Source organism: Diadema antillarum, unplaced genomic scaffold (genome assembly GCF_040938485.1).
Source record: "Diadema antillarum isolate AM-2024a unplaced genomic scaffold, OU_Dant_1.0 scf00000091, whole genome shotgun sequence".
Lineage (NCBI taxonomy): Eukaryota > Metazoa > Echinodermata > Echinoidea > Diadematoida > Diadematidae > Diadema > Diadema antillarum.
The window spans coordinates 2633342-2655134 of NW_027270980.1; the positions used below are offsets into that span (position 1 = coordinate 2633342).

The 21793-nt window shown below is 40.1% G+C and overlaps 1 pseudogene; it reads right to left on the reverse strand.

Annotated features, from left to right (window-relative positions):
• Positions 1–6355: 6355 nt before the first annotated feature.
• Positions 6356–16696, reverse strand: LOC139718234 (uncharacterized; annotated as a pseudogene).
• Between the last annotated feature and the right edge of the window lie 5097 nt (positions 16697–21793).

The following is a 21793-nucleotide window of genomic DNA, read 5'->3' on the forward strand; positions in this document are numbered from 1 at the left end:
TCTATTTGTATTCATTTTTTTCTGAAGTGTATTGATGTGAATATCATGTGAGTGAATATGTATTCAGTACCTGTGATTTCATCTTAATTTCAACCAGTTAAGAATATGTAATATATGATTATATACAGTATATTCTTTTTTCCTGCCGTGTCACAATTCATTCCTGCTTCCCGATACTAGCATGCATTCCTAGGCACAAATTGTCAAAGATGAATCACTGTCCATTAACATAGCTGGAGATTGGAACTCTGCTTCACATAGATGCTCATGTTCTCAAACCTTTTTCAAAGCTGTGCTTACTGGCTTACTGATGAGATTTGGTGGATGGTGTAATAAAAGGAGCAGCATATTTCCAATGAAGCTTGTGTGACTAACAGAGGGCAGTCAATGAATTTTATAGCAAATCACTGTAATCATGAACCACAAACTGCTCTGGGTATATACACTGTGGTACAGTGTATTGCTGGTAAATCAAAGCACACCCAGAATCCTTACCTTGTGAAATAACTTGGATTTGCAAAGCTAAGTGGGTGTTGACCAAATGGTAACTTCCTTTTCACAAGGCAGCAAAAGGTAGGCAAATAGAAACAACAGCAAATGAATAGGACCTGCTGCAGGGTTATGATGTACTACTTATAAAAGGAAATTTCGAATCAGATAGTATTTTAGAAAATGATGAATTCAGTAACTATTCCATTTTGGAAGTGACATGGTAATTTGTACACTGTAATTGACAGTGCCTATTGGTTTCTATGGAAAGAAAAGTTTTTTTTTTTTCTTGAATACTTGTGATAAGGCTTTAATTATGCATATTTTTATATCTTTTAACTTGAAATTATTATGTAGTATTTGTGTGGAAAATTGTCATGATCATGAGATGGTGACATTCAAAGTGATCATTGAGTCTTATGTACTTCTTAACTGCAAAAACTTATGTTTTTTATTACTTTTTGTTTTTGTTTTTTAAAATCCTAATAAGTGCAAACATGTCATATGATCAGTCTGGAAATACAGTATTTCATTCCTAGACACTGCAGTTAGAGATCTTCCTACTGTATAACTATTTCAACCGTTTTCTCATTTCAAGTTTTTGTGGGCATGTTATGTATTTGTGGACTCCACTTCTGAGGAAGATTTGTATTTTCTTTAATTGTTGCAGGCATATGTCAGCTTGACTCATCAAATATTCCTAGTATTCACTTGCAATGTCTTAAATTTTCTCATCCTTGGCTTTGCGTAGGCATGCCCAAAACATGTGTAAGTCACAAGCATAGTACAGATGAAATCACTGTTCTTTTATATATCGATAAGATTCAGTGGGAGAACAACAGGACGTCTTTTGTAAATGTATTCCTCATGAGCTGATCGAAATGAAAAATTTACATTTCCTGTTTTTTGTATTCTGTGCCCATTAAGTTTTGTTTGTAATCAGTATTTGATTAATCTACTGTAGAGGAAATAAACATTTGTTTTTAACATTTAATACAGAAATGAAGAGTTCCTTATAGTTTTGTGTATGTGTTTAGTTGTGTGTGTGCATGAGAGTTATTGTGTGGTACAAACTTGCAATATCACTCACATAAATGACAAATCACTGGAGACTATTATTGATATTCAATACTCATATATATTTTAATCAAACTTTATCCTTAAAGGACAAGTCCACCTTCATATACATAAGGATTGAGAGAATGCAGCAATATTAGTAGAACACATCAGTGAAAGTTTGAGGAAAATTGGACAATCCGTTCAAAAGTTACGAATATTTTAAGTATCTGCGCAGTCACTGCTGGAAGAGAAGACTACTACAGTGTATGATGTCATATGCGTACAACTATATAAGGAAAATAAAAAGAGAATTTCACAAAACTTTACTTTTTGAATAAAGTGCACATTTCTCCGACTTGCTACTGATGTATGTTAAGGGAAATATTATTCCCCCCGCCTTCTGAAAGAGAGAAGTCGAGTATTCTTTTGTTATGCAAGAAAAATGGAAATATGTTGAATTTTCTTTATTCTTTCTTTATATCGTTGTACTCATATGACATCACAAGCTATAGTAGTCTTTCCATCCAGCCGTGACTGAGCAGAAACTTCAAAAATTCGTAACTTTTTAACGGATTGTCCGATTTTGCTCAAACTCTCACTGATGTGTTCTACTAATATTGCTGCATTCACTCAACCCACATGTCTATGAAGGTGAACTTGTCCTTTAAGTGGCAAGAAAAAATTTGTCTTCCCCTAAAAAATTTGTGTAAAATTTGCTAAGCTTAAAATGCTTTAGTTAATGATTACAACAACATAACAATGCGGATCTTTTTAACTTTTATATTTTACGACATCTAGAAGATATCATGAAAGCAGAGGGACTGCAAAGCGTTTTGCCAGCAAATTGTACCAGTAACCAGTACTAAATTAATTATACCGTGTATGGAAACATGGCAAGCCTGCACGGGAAATGAGAGACAAGTTTTTTAATAATGAAATTACCATCCTATCATGCGTACACAGTATGATATACATGTCATACCATGGTCCTGTTTTATGAAGAGTTGTAATCGATTATATACTGTAAAAGTGGAAATTTTCGCGGTGTTGAAATTTTCGCGCATTTCGCGCAACCAGAAACTACCGCGAAAATAAAAGCGCGCGAATATTTTTGCATGCCATACGTTCCTGTGCGTGATGTATTGATTCTGCGGAATTAAAAACACGCGAAACTCTTCTGACCCTGCCAAGCGCGAAAATATCCACTTTAAAAGTAGTTGATTTCTATCATGTCTATGGCAGCTTGTGTGGTAAGGGAATTTACAATCGATTATACCTTTTGATAAAATGACACCCATATCCAACAATTGCATAATTCTAAATCTGACTGCGACTGAAACGTAAAAAAACAATGCACAACAAAACTAACACCATGTCACTATTGCACTGCGTTAACATGAAAGAGATGTCTATAGCACAAAGCTTTATCCTTTTCTTTGTTTTTTCGCTGTTTGCATAACCCTAAAAGAGGTCAAAACAATGCTCACTTACAACCCTTTGCCACCCTTACTGAATACTAGTATTTATTTTCTTATCTCAGTATTCTGGGAGACGCTGAAAATATCTGCTCTCCTATATCCTAGTATTGACTGGATGCAGCCAACTATTGTCAAAGGGGGATACAGATTCAATACAGTAACCTTCACATAAAGTCAGCATACACAGGAGCGGAGAAAATCTGTAGACTTGCGTAGAGTTGACTTACGCAGAAGTCAACGAACTATCGACTTTGATGCAGTACTCACTTGATATGGCACAGAGCTATTGCACTTGAAATGATCACACACAAACTTTGAGCATCTACATGCAACATAATGATTCGCAGGTGTAAGTTAAGGCTGCAGAGCACTAAACCACATTGCCGTGGATGGAGCATTCTTGTAGAGCCTTGATTGTTACTGTAAAACCAGAAATGCTCATGTGCATTATGATTTAGCTAGCCAAGATTCGCGAAATTAAAACGTAAGCAAAAGTTCTTGTCTACAATATATGCATTGAATGCCAGCGGCAATGTGCAAGAATGTCATGCTGTGAATAAGGCTGTCGGCTCCATTTCACTAAAATTTCAAGCAGTGAAAATATCTTGCTTTACAGTACAATGTAGTCAAAAACATTTTACTTACTGAAAATACCTGATAATTTATGCGAGGTTTGCTATAATTATATCACTCATGGGCCTCACTGAGCAACATTTCTTCTTCTTCCATATGAGACTGTTGACCGATGAAGAAGAGCAGGTTAAGCTTGCCGCACATTATACAACTCATGACAATACGACTGACAGACTTTGGATCTGAAATAAACAAGCCTGTTTATATTCTGAGGCTATTGTGATTTATTTTGGATTCAAAGTCTCTCAGTCGTACAGTCATGAGTCATATAATGTGCGGCGGGCTTTAGTTTTGCTTCAGTGAGTGTCAATGGTCAGGTACTCTGCAATCCTTCACAATGTGTACATGTATGTGTAAGCACAGTCTGTGAAAGTGAATACCTAGCTGCCCCACCAAAAATGGCTACACTGTTTGTATCTCAAAGTTTTGGGAAAGTGCATTACTCTTTGGTTGGAGCATTCAAAATATGGTACCTCTCCTGAAGAAAAATTAGCTGTGCTTAAAAATATAGCACTGAGGAAATGCAATGAATTTACACTTTTCTCTATTTCAGTTTCCCTTTTGAGGTATTTTTGCCCTTTGAATATACAGTGAATGATGCACATCTTTTTACAGTTTAAATACATGTACTGCTAATATCTAGACATCTCAGATAAGCAGGTCATAGCACCACCATTCTTATCACAAAATGTGGGTACAAAATACACAATATATATCTTTCATTTGTACTATAAACAGGAAAATACTTGCATTTCCTATCACATATATACCAATATTTCTCATTAATATCTTAATGACACAAAGAATTCAAAGCTTTTTACACTGCCAGAAGGTATACACTAAAGCCATAGATGCACTACATAAAGCCATAAAGCCAACATGTTGTCAGCATCAAGTCGGTCTCTGCAGTTTTCCTCATTCCACATATGGGGACTGGCAGTTTTCTTTCGTTTATCTAAATTTCGTTTTAACTGAACAAATGAACAATAAAACTACACTGAGTGGATAACTTTGCGGCCTGAATTTTTACTTCGTTGTAACGAGAATTTCGTTATAACCCTGTTCGTTATAACGGGAGTACACTGTATTACATAACCTAAAGAAGGAAATTCAAATCACACAAATATTGAGCACGACAGTTGCGTTCTGTACTGTTTTGCTTTGTTTTTTCCCCAGATATCCCTCAGAGGTGGAGAGGAGGATGTGTGTCATCACATCTCATTTCTTAGCAAGTTCAAAGTCTTCTTGATGGGATGCCAAGTGTCAAGATGTGTAGAGTCACCTGTCTCCCGTTACCTGGAGTTGCTCAATTCTCTCTTGAATGCGCTGTAAGGGCAAATGTCAAGGAGCCAACAAGTAACAGGTCTATTATAGAACTCAAATTGAAACTAAATCTGTACAGCAAGAAGGCAACCCATGAAAAAGAAAAAAAAAAGAATATTGTTCATTAAACAAAGGGTAAAGTCATTTTTTTTGGGGGGGGGGGTGTTGGGGCTCACTGAAACTTAAGTCAAAGTGAAAAAAAAAATGAATTTCATTAATTCCACTTGTAGTCATCATGATCTCCTCTTTTAGCTTGTAAATTGATACTGAAGATAAAATGCTTGTATGAGAGTGACTTTTGCAACATAATGCAAGGCATTTTAAAGCGGCTTCAATTCATATCATTATGTGACCCTGCATAAAAAAACCAACAAAAAGTTGCCAGGCATGGATTTTTAGTTAGGGGCAGATTCTAAAAGAGCAGCCTCTAGGCTTTAAAATGATGTATAACTCTTTTTAAATGGACTCTTCTAACCTATCTAAACATTTGAAAGAAAGCACACACTCTGGAAAAGTGTGAACTGAAAAAGAGGCTCTGAAGTACAGGGTCTACTCAAGCGCTTAACTATCTTTACAAACCATACTAGCTGTGCGATGAATGGGACAAAAAAACAGGATGTAAACCACCAGAGTAACAACAATGAAGAGATTATCAGATTACGCTGGAATTAAGCATGCTCTATCAACACGTACTGTCCATGATTAATGTACAATTTAGGCCCCCATTTGGACCCCTCCCCTGGGTGCCAAGGGGGGCACCCCTGATTCCGCCATGAACAAACTTGAAACTACAGTCATCAATGTACTTGTAATACTCATAGTATTAACTTTGCTCTATCTCTTCTGGTTCTAGGGGAGAAGATTTTTAAAGATTCCTTAATTTTTTTTATTTTTATTTATTTATTTATTTATTTTTTTTTTGGGGGGGGGGGGGGCCCCCTGGGAGCCCCCCAAGAGGGCAATGGTGCCCATTTGAACAAATGGAGATCCCATCCCCCTTGGTATGCTACCTGTGAAGTTTGGTGAAAATTGGTCATGGGATTTTCAAGACGAAGATAAAACTGTAAAAAGTTTACCCACGCCGGACGCCGGATGCCGGACGCCGGACGACGGACGAAGAGCGATTGCAATAGCTCACTTCAGCCTTCGGCTCAGGTGATCTAAAAACCTGTTTTTGCTTGGATTGAAGCCTGAACCGTAAGTCACACATAGATGATGTCCATGTAAAGCTTTGTTCAGGGTTAGTGATCCATGTCAGCCAATAACGAAACTCTTTGATTTACGAGGCAAAACTCGAGACATTATCTTATGGTCAAACCATGAAGCATTTCAAACTTTAGATTCCATCATATACATGTATCATATCAATGACATTATTGATGCAGAAAATACTTGGGCACTGCCACATTAATGCAAAGGATATCTGCATCATCGTAATTCTCATCGTCCACTGCCTGTTGGAGTCTTTCCTCCAGCTGCTGAAGTTCTGCTTTCACCCCATCGCTCTGGGAGTCTAGGCTCCCTGTCCCTGGTTCCTGGGTCAGGAGAAGAGCATATTATTGTATCAAACAACTAGTCCATGTGGAAGGACAAGTATTTTCAAGATATCACAGTCTTAAAAAAAAAAGAAAAAAAAAAGCAGAATGTAACATTTCCCATTCCATGATAACCCATTCCAGACTAAAAGATGACTTTTCAGTTTACTCCTTCTGGTTTGTCTCTTTGCACTAGCTTTGTGGAGGGAGTTTTTTTTCTTTCTTTTTTCATATTTTAATGGCAAAATACTGCTCCTTCAAGGTAGTTTGTGTGTACCTATATGATTTCAGTTCCAAAATGACGAAAGCGTGAATATTGACAGCACAAATGTCGAAAGTTAAGTGTGCTGGATGAATGAATTAGGGATGTAGAAGTGGGGTGAATTACCTCCTACTTTGCACTCTCAAGAAACTGCTGAAATCATTATTGCCGAATGGAATTACGGCTAAAGGCTCTTGAGGGGAAAAGTTTAGAACAGCTTACTCTCAAGTAACCACAATGAAAGGACACTCCGACAGTATGCATACGTGTATTTGATTGCTCAGCAGAGTGTCAACTTATATCTTCAGCAGCAAGTTGGAAATTCTCAATAATGACAACCATCACTTATCATGTGTGAACAATAATTTTGTCACGTTTTTCAGGCACTTGCCTGTTAAAGCAGCAGGATTGGAGTATTCATGCAATCTACTGGCCACATTCAAAAGTTCATTGCCCCTAAAGATGAATGAAGTCTATATGACATCATATACCTGCTAGCCCACGAAAAGGTCTGCAATTTATTTGACATTTCTTCTTATGGTTTGCCCCAACGCAAATTAAGTTATTTGCTATGGGTAATTGGGCAAATGCTTACATGCAGTCCTCTCTAGCTATATCCACATCATTATTAATATCATCATCCTCACCACCATAATTATCATTATCATCATCATCATCATCATTATTATCAATTCTATTATTGTTATCATTATCATTATCTTTATCATTATCATTATCATTATCTTTATCATTATCATTATCATTAATACCTGGAACCAAATTCTTACCTCTGATTCTCTATGGACAAGAATACTCTGGCCCGCCTCATACTCCTCCACTGATTGAATCACAGCCTCAACTATGGGGGGTCTGTCGAGGCCGTGGCGCTCACTCAGCCACCCTACCAGGAGGCCACAGACCTGCCTCTCCATCTCCAGCAATTGGACGCTGAGGGTGCCAGAAGGGCCATAGCTGGAGGAAGGTATGTTGGACTCTTCTAGCGCTGCTTCGATGCTGCTCATCATGAGTAAGGCATAGTCCCTCAGGTCTACTTCTGTTGAAGATAAAAGATGTGTATGAAAGCTTTCAAGACATTTATTTTCACCAGAATTCTGATCTAAATAAAAGATCTAGATATTACATTACTTATTAAGTTTTGTAAAGAAATTCATACACTCTCAGGATATTTGAATCGAATAGCAAAATGAACATGTTACAAGTTTCTATGCTCAGTGACGACAGCATAAAAAAAGTAAAGATGCAGTGTTGAAATTGATTGGTTGTACACAATGTGAGTGTGTGTGTGTGTGTGTTGTGTGTGTGGGCATGTGAGAGCATGTGTGCATTGACATGAGTTCTTTCATTGGGTGTCGCATACATATGGTAAGAATGCTATCTTCCTACTGTATGTGATAGCAGCCAGCCATCAGCAATACAGGCACTGAAACTGCTCATTATTGCAAGTTTGCATCTGCTGCAAATTTCTTTCATGAGAAGCGAGAATGGTATGCCTTCTCCAACAGTACTTCCCATCCTTGCCAACTGCCATGCCAAGTAGCTTCTCATTCTTCATTAAAATCTCAGCAAACATGCAACAAGCTCAGCAACTTGTGAGTAGTTTGTAACACTCATGCTAAACAAATACAGTTGTTGCATGTATTCAACTCTCTGTGATTATCACAAAAGGCAGCCATTGAACCAACAAGTGTAAAGTGACATGCTCTGTTTTTAGGACAGCACGAAATCTATGCGGTTTTAGGCTCACCCCATCGCTTCTCGGCGTCCAACACCCTTGCCTTCAGCTCCTCGGCTTTCTCCTGCAGATCCTCCACCATGGCCTTCTCCTGTTTCAGGTGCTCGCAGACTTCCTCAACCTTCGCCTGGTGGGACTGGCCCTCTACCATCTTGACCCGTATCTCCTCTGCCAGTCGCTTGGCCTCCCCAAAGTTCCTGCCTGGAACAAGGGATGCAATGTGCCCCGCTTCAGTCTCGGGTGATGCATACCACACAAAACTTTAGCAGTGGTGCTACGTACACCACCACTAGAAAGACAAACTGATTTGTTTGGGTTTGCTTTGTGAATACAAAGCTGCACATAGGCGGATACAGCATCACATTTTTATCTCTTCTCAAAATACTATACTTTACACACATAGTAAAGAGGTAGATACTGGGGTATGAATATTTTTTCAACACGTTAGTGTTTGATAAGTACTTGCAAACAGGGCAATTAGGTCAGGCACTCTCCCACTACATAATCAAGTGAACTAACTTGGGTTCCTATTTGGCTACAGTTAAAAGAAATCATTAGTTTAATCATCTACAAAGATCACAATGCAAAAAGAGAAAGAGACAATTAAGTGAATGGCATAATGTAAAGGGAAAAGAAAACCCACTTACTGGAAACAGCCAGCTGTTTGGCCCCTTGTAGAGTTGCTATGTAGTCTTCCGTATCCATCACCTGTTTCTTTAGGGATGTGAGTCTGGTCTGGTTGGACAGTATTCCAGCGCTCGTTGACTGGATCTTGTCGGTGGTCTTTGTCAGTGAGTTACGCAGGCTGGAAGACAAAGAACAACAACAACAATAACAAAAAGAGAATTCAGCTACATCTGCAATGCACAAACCAAGCAAAGTGAGCGATCTTTATGCTATTTCCTCTAGAATAAGAAAGACACCAAAGGTTTCTTGTTTGTTTGCAGAAAGGACCTATTCCACTTCAGCAATCTGTACGAAAATGCACATCTTGCTAAAAGAAAAAAAAAAAGAATAAAACATTTCAGGAGGTATCAAGGAGAATTAATCCACAGTCACAGATTAGTCAAGATTCTTTGCTTTTATAGATACTGTAAATGTCATATATTGTGTACACATGATATTTTGCACACAAGGACTTGAAGGAAAATTTTGCAAGTGGTGGAATTTGCCATCCACTACCACATTAACAAAACAACAAAAAGTGTTATCAGTATCACTTTTCTAGAGAAAAGTAAATAATTTCCCACCTGGCAATATCTTCGTGACTTGTTAATTTTAGTAAAGTTTGCGAGTTGACCAATGTTGTAGAACAACACAAAATATATCCATTACATGGCATTGACCTAACTTAAATCTGTAAATCTTCTTTCACATCAATGATCTCATTAATTACACTTTAAACAAGTTGGAAGATGTGTTGGTACTTGAAGAAAATTCATTCTACATACTATGAAGAACCTATGGCAATAAAACTTAACCATACCTCCCTTCATAGCCTGCTTTAAAGAGCACAAGAGAATTGGTCAGCTTATCTAATGATCTGTTGAGCTAAACCGACCAATACCGACTATTGATCAGCTGACATTACCTTGTGATTTCTTCACTTGGTTCTAGCTGGATGGGAGAGTCTGGGAAGATGGTTGCTTCACCGACACTGTGTCTCAACTCTGATGCCTTCATGATAGCTTCTAGAGACTGAGATATCCTACACAACAGATCCTCCTCACTGTTTGAAAATATCACAGGGAACATCAATCATATACAGAACGTCTTCATCAGGATCAAGCACAAAAGGAAATATTCTGTATGACCTAATTTGATAACAGAAACATTTCCACAATTTCTAGTTTTGTATTAAGATGTATCTTTAAACATTGCTTGTGTAGAAGGCTGAGAAACAGAGAACATCCAAGCATTTTGATTAAAAAAACACACAAAAACCCAATTAGATAAAAAGATATTTCTGTCACTTTCATTCAAAGGCATTTTGCAGTACCTTTGTAACCATTGGTGACTGAAGGTTCTGCACTGACAAATACATTTGTCTTTGATACCTTTCTCTCTTAAATATATACCATCATGTAAATAACCTACATTGTACAGTTGCATACTGAGAAATCCTTCAGAATTTACTGCTTATAGGAAAACTCATTTATTGTGAGAGTGATATTATACAAATAATGCACTGGTTGAGGGTACAGCAGTGCACTTGAGGTAATTACAATCTTATGGTGAAACATGCCTTCGAGGCAAAGTCGAGTGCATGTTGCATGACAATGCAAATACCCTCGATCATATGGAACCAAATAGAGAAATTGAAAATGAATGCAAGTACGCTTGACATTTCCACTGACAACAGCAACTTAAACCTGTGCATTATTTGTTTTATAAAACTGGTCTATGCACTTAGATATCAGCTGGTAAAACTTTGCATTGCAATATACTGGGGCTGCAATTATTTGGGTTCATGCAGCACGTACACAGCTGCACAGAGCAATCAGTAATCTGCCACACGGATAACGTGCAGTGCAGTTACGCTTTTCTCGTTGAGCATTTTTGCTCTCTCATGCATTTAGCAAACACATAGAAAGAGCATGCATGACTAATTTCAATGCTTCTGATTGGCTACACTTTTTAATCCACTTCATAAAAAGAATGAAACTTGCTACAACTCACCGTGCTACCGTTTCCTCAAACTGCTGAGATTTCTCCCTCAGAGCCAGCTCCTGCCTGTCAAGTCCAAGTTTCTCCTCGGTTCAGCCGAGTCTCTTGCTCCCCAAGATCTGACTTCTCCCTGCCGATGACAGCGAGCTCCTCATTGAATTCCTCCCTGGCTGCCCTTATAGCCCTGTCCTGTTCATCAATGGCCTTATCTAAGGTGGCCTCTTCAGACCTCAGTACCAACAGTCTTTCCTCAAGTTCCTTGATCTCCATCTGCACACCCCCCCCCCCCAAAAAAAGACCCAAATACAACAATAAGAACAGAAGAACAGACATGAGTTCATCAAACTTTCTAAGACCAAGAACTTTCCCATTGCCCATCTACGTCCACAAACACACACACATACAGTATAATTTGCATGAATAGATCACGCACAAATCACACTCGAAATTTCACAGTATGGTAACAGAGAATTGAGTGACAGTAAGTTAAACTTTTTTTATCACACAAACACAAGACTTCCTAGACCTGTCATTCCTCTTTCTTGTTCTAAATCTTCACACTAGAAGAAGGCATTTACACATAAACAGCTACAATCTTTTTTTCTATTATAACAAATTCCATGTGATATTAACTCATGAAAGATGATGTATCACATCATAGTAGAAATCTTACTATTGAATTTGATACTAATATGCCATGATCTAATTTCCAAGCTCACTCACAAAGACCATCTCTGACAATTGCACAGGTGCAAAAGTACATTAAAAAAACCCAGGTATAATGACTTTGGAATTTCGAGTAAAACATCAAATTACCTGCACTGCTGTCTTTTTCTGTCCGTACACTTTCTTTGCTTCTCTGAGATCAGCTGTTTTCTCATCGATACGTGCCTGGAGCTGGACGTCTTTCCGTTCCACATGCTCCCTATCCAACTGCACATGGCTGGAATGGAAACACAAAAGTACAGTGACAAACACAGACACAGAAAAAAAAGAGCAACTTTGACTCTGCTCCTAAAAGGCACCTTGTACATAACACATGAAACTTTGTTGTGACAAGAACTCTCCAATTGAAGAAGTACAATACAAAAGACGCTACACTCTTTGACCCCACAAGTTTTCATTTTGTTCCGAGAGCTTGGTGTTCCATGAAAATGTAGGATAACCATAAAATTTATGAAAATCTCTGTAAGGTAAATTTCAAATGTAAGTTTGTGTTATTAACAACTGATGATACCTTGATTTATCTTAACAATAAATTGACTGCTTCATCATTATTTTCACACGTAGTGGCCATGTTTTGAAAACAGTTTGAACCTCCACAATGTTTGGCCAATACAAAGGTGACGAATGGCGTCAATACATCATGATCATGTTTATCATCGAACAACTCCCTGGTTCTCCTGTGGGAAGTAAGATTTGTCTGCAAGGTTCCTTTCCACTTGCTGACTTCAGAAACAACAGGAAACAAAATTGGGCAACTTTTACATTATGCTGGATAACTTGTACATAATCAAGTACATAAAACAAATAATTGAGCATGTACTTTTGCTTTGCAAAATCACTTTTGGACGAGTGAAAAGATAGTTTATGTTCCGAGGGGAAAGAACAATTGTTTCATTCATCTAATCACCACAAACCACAAAGTGGATTAAAAACAAACATATATGCACATACATCTGTGCAAACTGAAGTAAAAGGAAGGAAAATAGCAGCTTTGACGTGCAGATATCTGCTTACCCAATCGATCGCTCAAGTTCAGCCCTCTGCTTCTCCAGCTGGTGCCATCTCTCTCTTCCCCCTCCGCCTTCCTCCTCTTCCCTCAGTGATGCGAGAAAGTCCTCCTGCTGGGTCTGTAGGTCCCGGTAGGATTTCACCCAGTCTTTCTCCTGCTTCTCTTGCCTTCTACCAGCATTGCGAGCGGCCTGAAGGATGTCTTGAAAGGGAACCTCCCGGTGGAGCACTATGCTAGGAATGGTTGCCAAGTCCTTCTCCAACGAGAGGCACTCCTTCAGAAGAGATTCAGCTGGGAGGCAAGCAGAGGGCCCGGTTTGATCAGTGACTTTTGCAAGTTTCAAGCGAAAACATGTGTTATGTAGTTCTCATAGGGGCTCAAGATTCATTTTCCACCATTTGGAATTTGCTTGGAATACTGTACATCGAACAGGTCTACCGAGAAACCTTAATACTTGGCCATTTTGAGATCAAAAGGTTAAATCATTTCAATGGTATACATACAACTTTTACTCCAGGGGAGCCCTCCCCCGAGTCCCTGTTCAGCATTGTGGACAGGTAGAACATTACATGATGATCACTTGTGTCCCTGGCAATTGTATTATTTTCCAATAAGCTCCATGCAATTCAATCCAGTGTGTAGATCTGTGAGTAATGCTGTTGCTCAATATGCTGATTATCAATAACTGATTACAAAAGAATTATGCAGCAAGTACGATCGGGTATGCTCTCAGACTGTTGTACTTCCTGCAAACCCTTTTAAGCTTGCTTTCAGAGCCTTCACTTCTTGAAAAAAAACACACAAAAGAATATACAAAACTTGCAAATTACAAGTACCTTAGTTACCAATGAAAATGCTAAAAGTGGTTGCTTAATGGTGACCATACTTTCCAGTGAGGCTGTCATACGACATTGAGTCGGGAGATGTTGAATTAAATATCCTGATTCATATGAACACCTTGCAGCACCTTTAGAAGAATATGCGACCCAAACACTGGACCTACAAACTTGGGGCTAATTCACTGGCTTCCCAAAGGAAAAAAAAAAGAAAAAGAAAAGAAAATTTGAACAAAACCACCAGGCTCTTGACAGAGATGCCACAAACTCTGGCCTCGCCTCCCTCACCTGTCTGGTAGTCCTCCTCACTCACTGCCTTGGCCTGCTGTCTGTGCAATGTGAACAGCGCCCCCTGCTTCTTGATCCTGCCGTGCATGGCCAGGACTCGCTGCCTACCCAGCTCCTGGAGCCGCTCCATGAGGTCTTCCTGTGATAACCTGTTTGGATGGAGGCAAGAGATAGTGCACATGGTGTGATGTTTGTTTGTTTGTTTGTTTGTTCATTTTCCATCTAAGAAGATGGCTGGATAGCCCATATTCAGCTACATTAAGCTGATCTTCCATGGGGTCCAGTTGGATGTGAGGTGGGACCACTTCACCGGGTTAAACACCCTGCTCTTTGCGATGAATGAATGAAGCGGGATCTTTTACGTGCATGAGTTGTTACTCTCTCATACACGGGACCTCCATTTTATGTCCTACCTGAGGGACAGAGTGTTTTGCCTCTTGCTAGAGGGGATGGTATGCTTACACACAACATTGCTCAGTCCAGACTTGGGTTCGAACCCGGGCCGCGTGATCATGAGGCAGACGCGCTACTGACTGAGCCAACTCACTGCTTTCCATGCTTTCCACTCACTAGCACAACCTGCCTCTGAGTAATGGAATGCATGTGGATAATCTTAGGACAGTGCATCATCGTAACCGCACAAATTTATGCATAATTACTTACTTTTCTTGACTAGACACACTTTTTATTTCTGCACTTTATGTGGGGGGGGGGGGTGTGGAAGGGACATTACAAACACAAATAAAACAATGAAATGACAAAATAGATATGGCAGAGTGGGAAACATATAATCAATACAATTATATGTATGATTTTTATCCTCATTCATACTTCATGTATGAAGCATATGACAGTATCAACTGCAATGTATGGAGTAGATCTGCCACAGGATACTTTACAACTACCCAAGCCAAATGTCTCACTCTCATCAGCTTGACAACATGGCAGTTTGTACAATGCATAAATTATATTTTATGTGAGTACACTCCCCACCCCCCAACAAAACAAAACGAAACAAAACACTTGACAAAACAGAGAGAGAAACAACAAATGGAAAATCAAACAAATATCACACACTTGATAGTTTGGTTGGAACTGTTTCCAGCATCTGGTCAAATCTGTTTGTCAGACGGTAGAAATATTTTCTGGTTTTGTTTTAAAGCTTGTCTGTTTAAACAAAATTTTTCACCATACAATGTATAAAACTAAAACCAAATAAAATCTCCCTTTCTTTCTGTGTTGGTGAGGCAATTCATAGGCCCCACAGATACGTTACAGATTTGATCACAACAAAGATGTCAATTTTTCCCACCTGAACTGTTGATCAGCAGCAGCTTGCGCTTCTTGCAGCACTTCCAACGTGTCAGAAATATCGAGATCCAGGTCATAGAGGGAGCTAGAGGTGGCTCCAGCTGATCCAGTGACTCCATCGAGAGCACGATCGTCATTCTTTCTGGAGACACTCTCGCCCCCATCAAAGTTCCTCGAACTGGGGCACACTACTGGCACTGCGTCTTGCTCCTCCAAGCATTCACGGCTGGTCTTTGAGATGAACCCAAACTGGCTGGATGGAGCATCAAGCGTGCTTGCAGAATGTTCTTCTAAAGTGTTTTCTCTTGTAGGTTTCGTGCCTACCACACCTCCATCATTGGTTGGGGGTAAGTTTCTGCTATCTCTGCTTCTTCTGGCATTTTCCGTATGCTCATCTTTACTAGCAGTGACATCAGAATTTGGGTTGCCATGCACTCCACTTTTGTTGGAGTCTTTTAGTTCTCCAGCTGTAGGTCCAAGGCTAGAATCAGCATCATCTACTTCAGCAACACATTGCTTTGGCTGTCTTACTGGCAGAGCCGTTACATCAGAGCCGATGTGGCAATCATTTTTGTCAGTCTGGTCCAAATCAATGGAGAAATTGATGCCTTCTAACTCGAACCCTCTTCCATCCCGTCTACTTTCACTGCTTTGAAGATCTGGTCTTAATGGGTCAAGTTCAAAGTCCAAATCCATGTCAAAATCTAAGTCGACATCCACACCACTTCCTGTGGGAGGGCCTATTCCTTGATGGTCAGTGGCTTGGCGGACAGGTTCTCTGGAATGCGAGGCCTGGGCTGTAATGAAACCAAACTTGCTGGATGGGTCATCTGCCTCTTCAATTTCTGAGTCCCGTGCTGAGGTAGAGGTACCGGTACCTTCAAAGAAAGAAAGGGGAGATTTTGTACACAGAAACTGAAAGACATTCCTGTAAAATACCAGACACTGTACTGCACAAACAAACAAACACAGTAATTACAATTTTAGCTGCATACATGTACAAGCACTCTGTCTCTTTTCACATTTTATTTGCTCGGACCAGACTGCATATTGAATCAAATTAATCTTTAATGACACCAAGAACAATAGACAATGAAAAATTTGTTAATTTACCCCATATACATGCAAGGGTAAAATTACCTGTGGCTCTATGCAGGAATCCAAAAGCAGACACCCGTTTCTGATCTGGGCATGATTGAGGGTCTCCCTGGGGTGGGTCTCCCTGCGGTGGGTCTCCCTGGGATGGGGCACCCTTCGATGAGGCATCCAGCTGCTCTCCATCAGCCTCTGCTGATTTTTTGAGCATCATGCCACTGAAGAGTGACATCATTTCAGTTGAACTGCACACCAGTATTCGTCACGATTCTGCTGGTTTGATTGATATTGTTACTTAGTAGTATTGTCTGCTACTCCTCAATACACTGTTCCACTGTTGCACTGAACTGTGTGTTGATGTTGGAAGTATTTGAGAAAGGTACCACATTAGAATTACACTGTACTTAAATTACAAACCGTTCTTTAGCTCTGTTCCAACAGGGTTTGCACTTTGCACTTGTACACATGCAACAGTTACACTAGTTGTTGTACAGGCACAGCAGAAATTGGTTGTAATATTCTGATCCTGATATTGTTCTTTTTATTTTTTAGCATTAAACATCACAGCAACTAAAAATCTTACTACTCCTACAATGTAGATCTACAATGCCTGGTGGTCTACATAAAAAAATGGGAAGTCTTTAATTAGATATACAATGCGTGTAATTTATACCCGTCTTTCTCACTGTGAGTTGACCTTTCACCCACCCAGTAGCAGTACTGCCGCCAGACTTCAAAAAAAAAGGATTTCACCAGTATACAAATGCACTTTCAGTTGAGATGGGGCTAGGCTTCAGGTTTCCAACTTTTTTTTTGTGAGATGATAAAGCTCTTATGAATTATGAAAAAGCATACAATTCTACGAGGAATTCAAAGTTTATTTGATGAAAATTGGTTTTGAAGTGGCAGGGATATCCAAAACTAAGGGGTCCTGATAAAAGGTGGGACCCACCTCTTTTCATTTGTGACCACTTTGTTTTACTTAACTTTGTTTTTGGATAGGCATAACACTGCCATCTCAAAACCAATTTTCATCTAGAATCTAGATCTAGGGTGGGCTTTAGACCTAGATCCTAAACTTTGAAATCCTCTTACTTAGAATTGTATGCTCTTGAATATTTCATAAGTGGTTTCAAATTGAAAGCATGCAATTATTAAGCGTGCAGAGAGGTGAAGGTTGAGGAGTGGGTGAATTTTTCTTTCCCTTCATCATCATCATCTCTACAGGAGTGTAGGTAGGTTCTGTCAGTCTCCCTTATCGTTAATTGAATTACAAATTATCTCGCAAAAAGTTAAAATCTGAATTCCCCAATCTTAACCAAAACTAAGCGCTAGTGTACTTTCGCACCTGTTTGTCAAATGATCTCCAAACATGCATAAAATCACCCTTGTTATTCAGTAACCTAAAATACTTGCATCTGAGTCTCCAAAGTTGAATAGACATTAAGTGCTAACACTTTTAGTATAAAAGTGTCGAAAAATTGTAGGAAAATCTTGACCACTTGAAATGCTCCTCTGTACACAAGCACAGTACGAATACATTCAGCGCATGCAAAAGGTCGATCACTTGGTCTGAATGTAGCGAGACAGCAGCTTTTTCTATGGTGTCGTTGAAAAGCTAAAATTTTTCTCTTTTCCTCTGTCAAGTCTTGCGTGAGCGGTTGTAAGCTCTTCCTTCCCATCAATCCTTTCTTTGTGGTTTTCCTCTTGTCTAACTTTTTAAATTTCCTATTTAACTGTTCGTGTAGGTCTATACTTTCTGCCTAATTGTTCTTTGTTTCTCTCATGGGTTGTTTTCCTTCCAACTACAAGGGTTTTTCCTTTCTATCCTCCCAATATCTTTTTCTTATGTGTCGTTCTATAATGAAACCTTTTCTCCATTTCCTTTTGAACCTGTATAATTCTTTCTTTCCTTCCTAATCTTCTTTGCTTTCATCCAGTTTTGATTCATCTCTCATTCTATCATTATGTCATCACTTGTCAAACGGCGGTCCATACAGCAAGAGAAGCTTGCCAGCTGCTCGGTGCGTGGTGGTTCATGGGATATCACCTTGACATACGGCGAATGAGGTACCGATAATAATAGGGCCTTATAAAGTGCACAATTGCCCAGCATGACACCATGGACCAAACATGAACAGTGTTAACTGGAGCTCCAAAAATTTTAATCTAGCTATTTGGACTACTCACTAGCTAGACCCTCTACTCGCTGCATGCTCTGCTGCACGTAGACAGAAAGATCCATCTGTCCGGCAGGAGTCTTTATTGGGTGTATTATTCACGTTATCACTCTCCTCCGTAGAGGAGGCGGAGGGGATCCGTGAAGCCAGAGTCCAGACGCAGTCTCCGCGGAACATATCTGGGGGGTGTTTCACAAAGCTGCTCTCAGTCCGGGAAACCCGCTCATGAGGACCGCTCCCGCGTACGAGGACTGCCCCGCCTCATGAGGACCGCCCCCCCCCCCCCCCCCCCCCCCCCCCTCTCATGAGGACCGCCCCCATGCCTCATGAGGCCCGGGGGGAAGGCCTCATGAGTCCCCCCTATTCATTTCTATTCATCTCACATCTGACGTATAAATTGTCGCAACTTTGCATGGTGATTTTTTGTTACACACACATGTCCACTATCCATGATGAAAAGAAGAAACACGTGATTAAAACACACGTGTTTTAATGGGCGCTCTGCATCGGATGATTAAAACTCGATTTTTGAAAAAAAAAAACAGATAGGATTTTTTCTTCTTTTCATCATGGACAGTGGACATGTGTGTTTAACAAAAAATCACCGTGCAAAGTTGCGACAATTAATACGTCAGATGTGAGATGAATAGAAATGAATAGGGGGGCCTCATGAGGCCTTCCCCCGGGCCTCATGAGGCATGGGGGCGGTCCTCATGAGGCGGGGCAGTCCTCGTACGCGGAAGCGGTCCTCATGAGCGGGTTTCCCGGACTGCTCTTACTTAGTCTTAAAGTTACGAAGGACAGAACGACTGGTGAGTAGATCTTGTGACAGTTGTGTGCTGAATTATTGAGATTCTGATAAGTACCGGTATAGCACATAAGAACTGATCACCAGTCGTTCTTAAGTCCTTCTTAACTTTAAGAACAGCTTTGTGAAACACCCCCAATCCCCGACGACCAGATATCTGAGATACACAATCTATTCTAGTGACAGTAGTGTTAGACTAACCCCGGCGCGGGGCGCTGTAACACACTATTGTTGGGGTCACTGCTGCGGTGTAAATAGTGTTTGTACTATTGCGCTGTTCAATGTTAGACCGATCTTTCGGTCAAATTCAAGACAAGTCTTGCAATAGTTAGACTCTAAACAGTTAACGTTAGCAATTTTCAAGTTGCAACGATGGATAGGTTTAGTTTCTAGCATCTTATATAGAGTAACAGACTAGTCATGGGATGGGGACAAGGTTATGCACACTTTTCATTCTGTAACTTCTACCAAATTATTATAAATTTATCAATTCAGTTAGTTTACTCACTCAGCTCAGCTCAAATCACACACCACCGAAGTCTCACCATTTAGGGCTCTGTTATTGTTGTTCGTTGTGGAATTCTGCCTCTTGGACTTCCCCACTGTAGTCTTTTTTGCCAGATGTTCTGTACAAACAGTCACACGATCTGTGCATCAAATTCTCCCCGAAAAATAACTGACGACTTGACAATCTGCAATGAAACAAGCACTTTATTCGATGGCTCCTTCATTCGAGCACCCTTACTGTAGTCATGAACGCTGATTATCCTGTTTTATTAGGTCAGCGAAAGAAGGCGCGCTATGTAAAAAACAGTGCTGAGGGAAAGTTGACATCCTCGCTGATAAATACCGCGGCGCGGCGTCGACGACAAGGGAATGCCCAGCAGATTGCATAGGCCTAGTCCGGTTCTGTGGATGTGTTACAAATGCACAGTTAGCTAGCCAGCTCTTTATTCAACCCAATATAATTGAAGGGTCCGGATAACCTCTTTCATTCTGACTCGAAGCCTGCAGACCTTCTAGACGTCTCTGGTTAATTGTGAGTACATTTGTAGTAGAATGTTGCTCTGACGACAGTTGAATTAGTTTAACGCTACATTTAAAACTTTAGGTCAGTCAATCACATCAACTGTGGGTCAATAAATTTAGTTGACACCGACACTTTTTGCTTCGTGTGACTGTGAATGTAAATGAATGTGATGATTGACAATTTAGTTATGGTGTAGCGTGTAGAAGAATACCATTATAAAAAGTGGATAATTTAAAGACTAAATGTTACAGGAGAATCCTTTAAGGCTGTATACATTGACTGACTCAGTGGCTATATCATGTATGATTTCTGGCTCAGTTACACTTCCTTGCCGGCTGGTACAACTGCAGTCTCAGTTCGGGAAACCCACTCACAAGGGGGGCCCCTCCTTATAAGTAACCCGTCCCCCTTATAAGTAACCCCGTCCCCCTTATAAGTAACCCCCGGGGCACCCCTTATAAGGAGTCTCCACGCTTTTTTGCAATGCAACGCGAAAATGAAAGGACTGCGGCAATTCGCTTGATTATGTCCATAAAGCTTCACAAGTTTCCTAGTTACTCACGAAATTTGAGCAAAATCGGTTTGAGGCATCATATCTAAAATCATGGATTTAAATGCGATGTCAAACGACCCTTGCGAATGCTGAAATGCGAGCGATTACTGGCGCGAGTGTCGCCAGGCGCGGCGGCGCGGCAATGCTTGAGTGCAGACGTGGCGACTGAGTACGAGAGAGTCTCCGTACTCAGTCGCCACGTCTGCACTCAAGCATTGCCGCGCCGCCGCGCCTGGCGACACTCACGCCAGTAATCGCTCGCATTTCAGCATTCGCATGGGTCGTTGGACATCGCATTTAAATCCATGATTTTAGATATGATGCCTCAAACCGATTTTGCTCAAATTTCGTGAGTAACTAGGAAACTTGTGAAGCTTTATGGACATAATCAAGCGGATTGCCGCAGTCCTTTCATTTTCGCGTTGCATTGCAAAAAAGCGTGGAGACTCCTTATAAGGGGTGCCCCGGGGGTTACTTATAAGGGGGACGGGGTTACTTATAAGGGGGACGGGTTACTTATAAGGAGGGGCCCCCCTTGTGAGTGGGTTTCCCGAACTGGTCTAGATCTACTAACATTTAACAAGATTTTAATTAAAATTTTAATGGTCGTGTATTTGATGCACTTCTAATACAAACCCAAAACATTAATTTTTTTTTTCAACAATTACAAATTTACATTTCTTGACTTTAGGTCTTAACGTTAGATGTCCATGTAATTACTAATCTAAGAAACAGGTTAATCTGGCTTTACGTGTCTA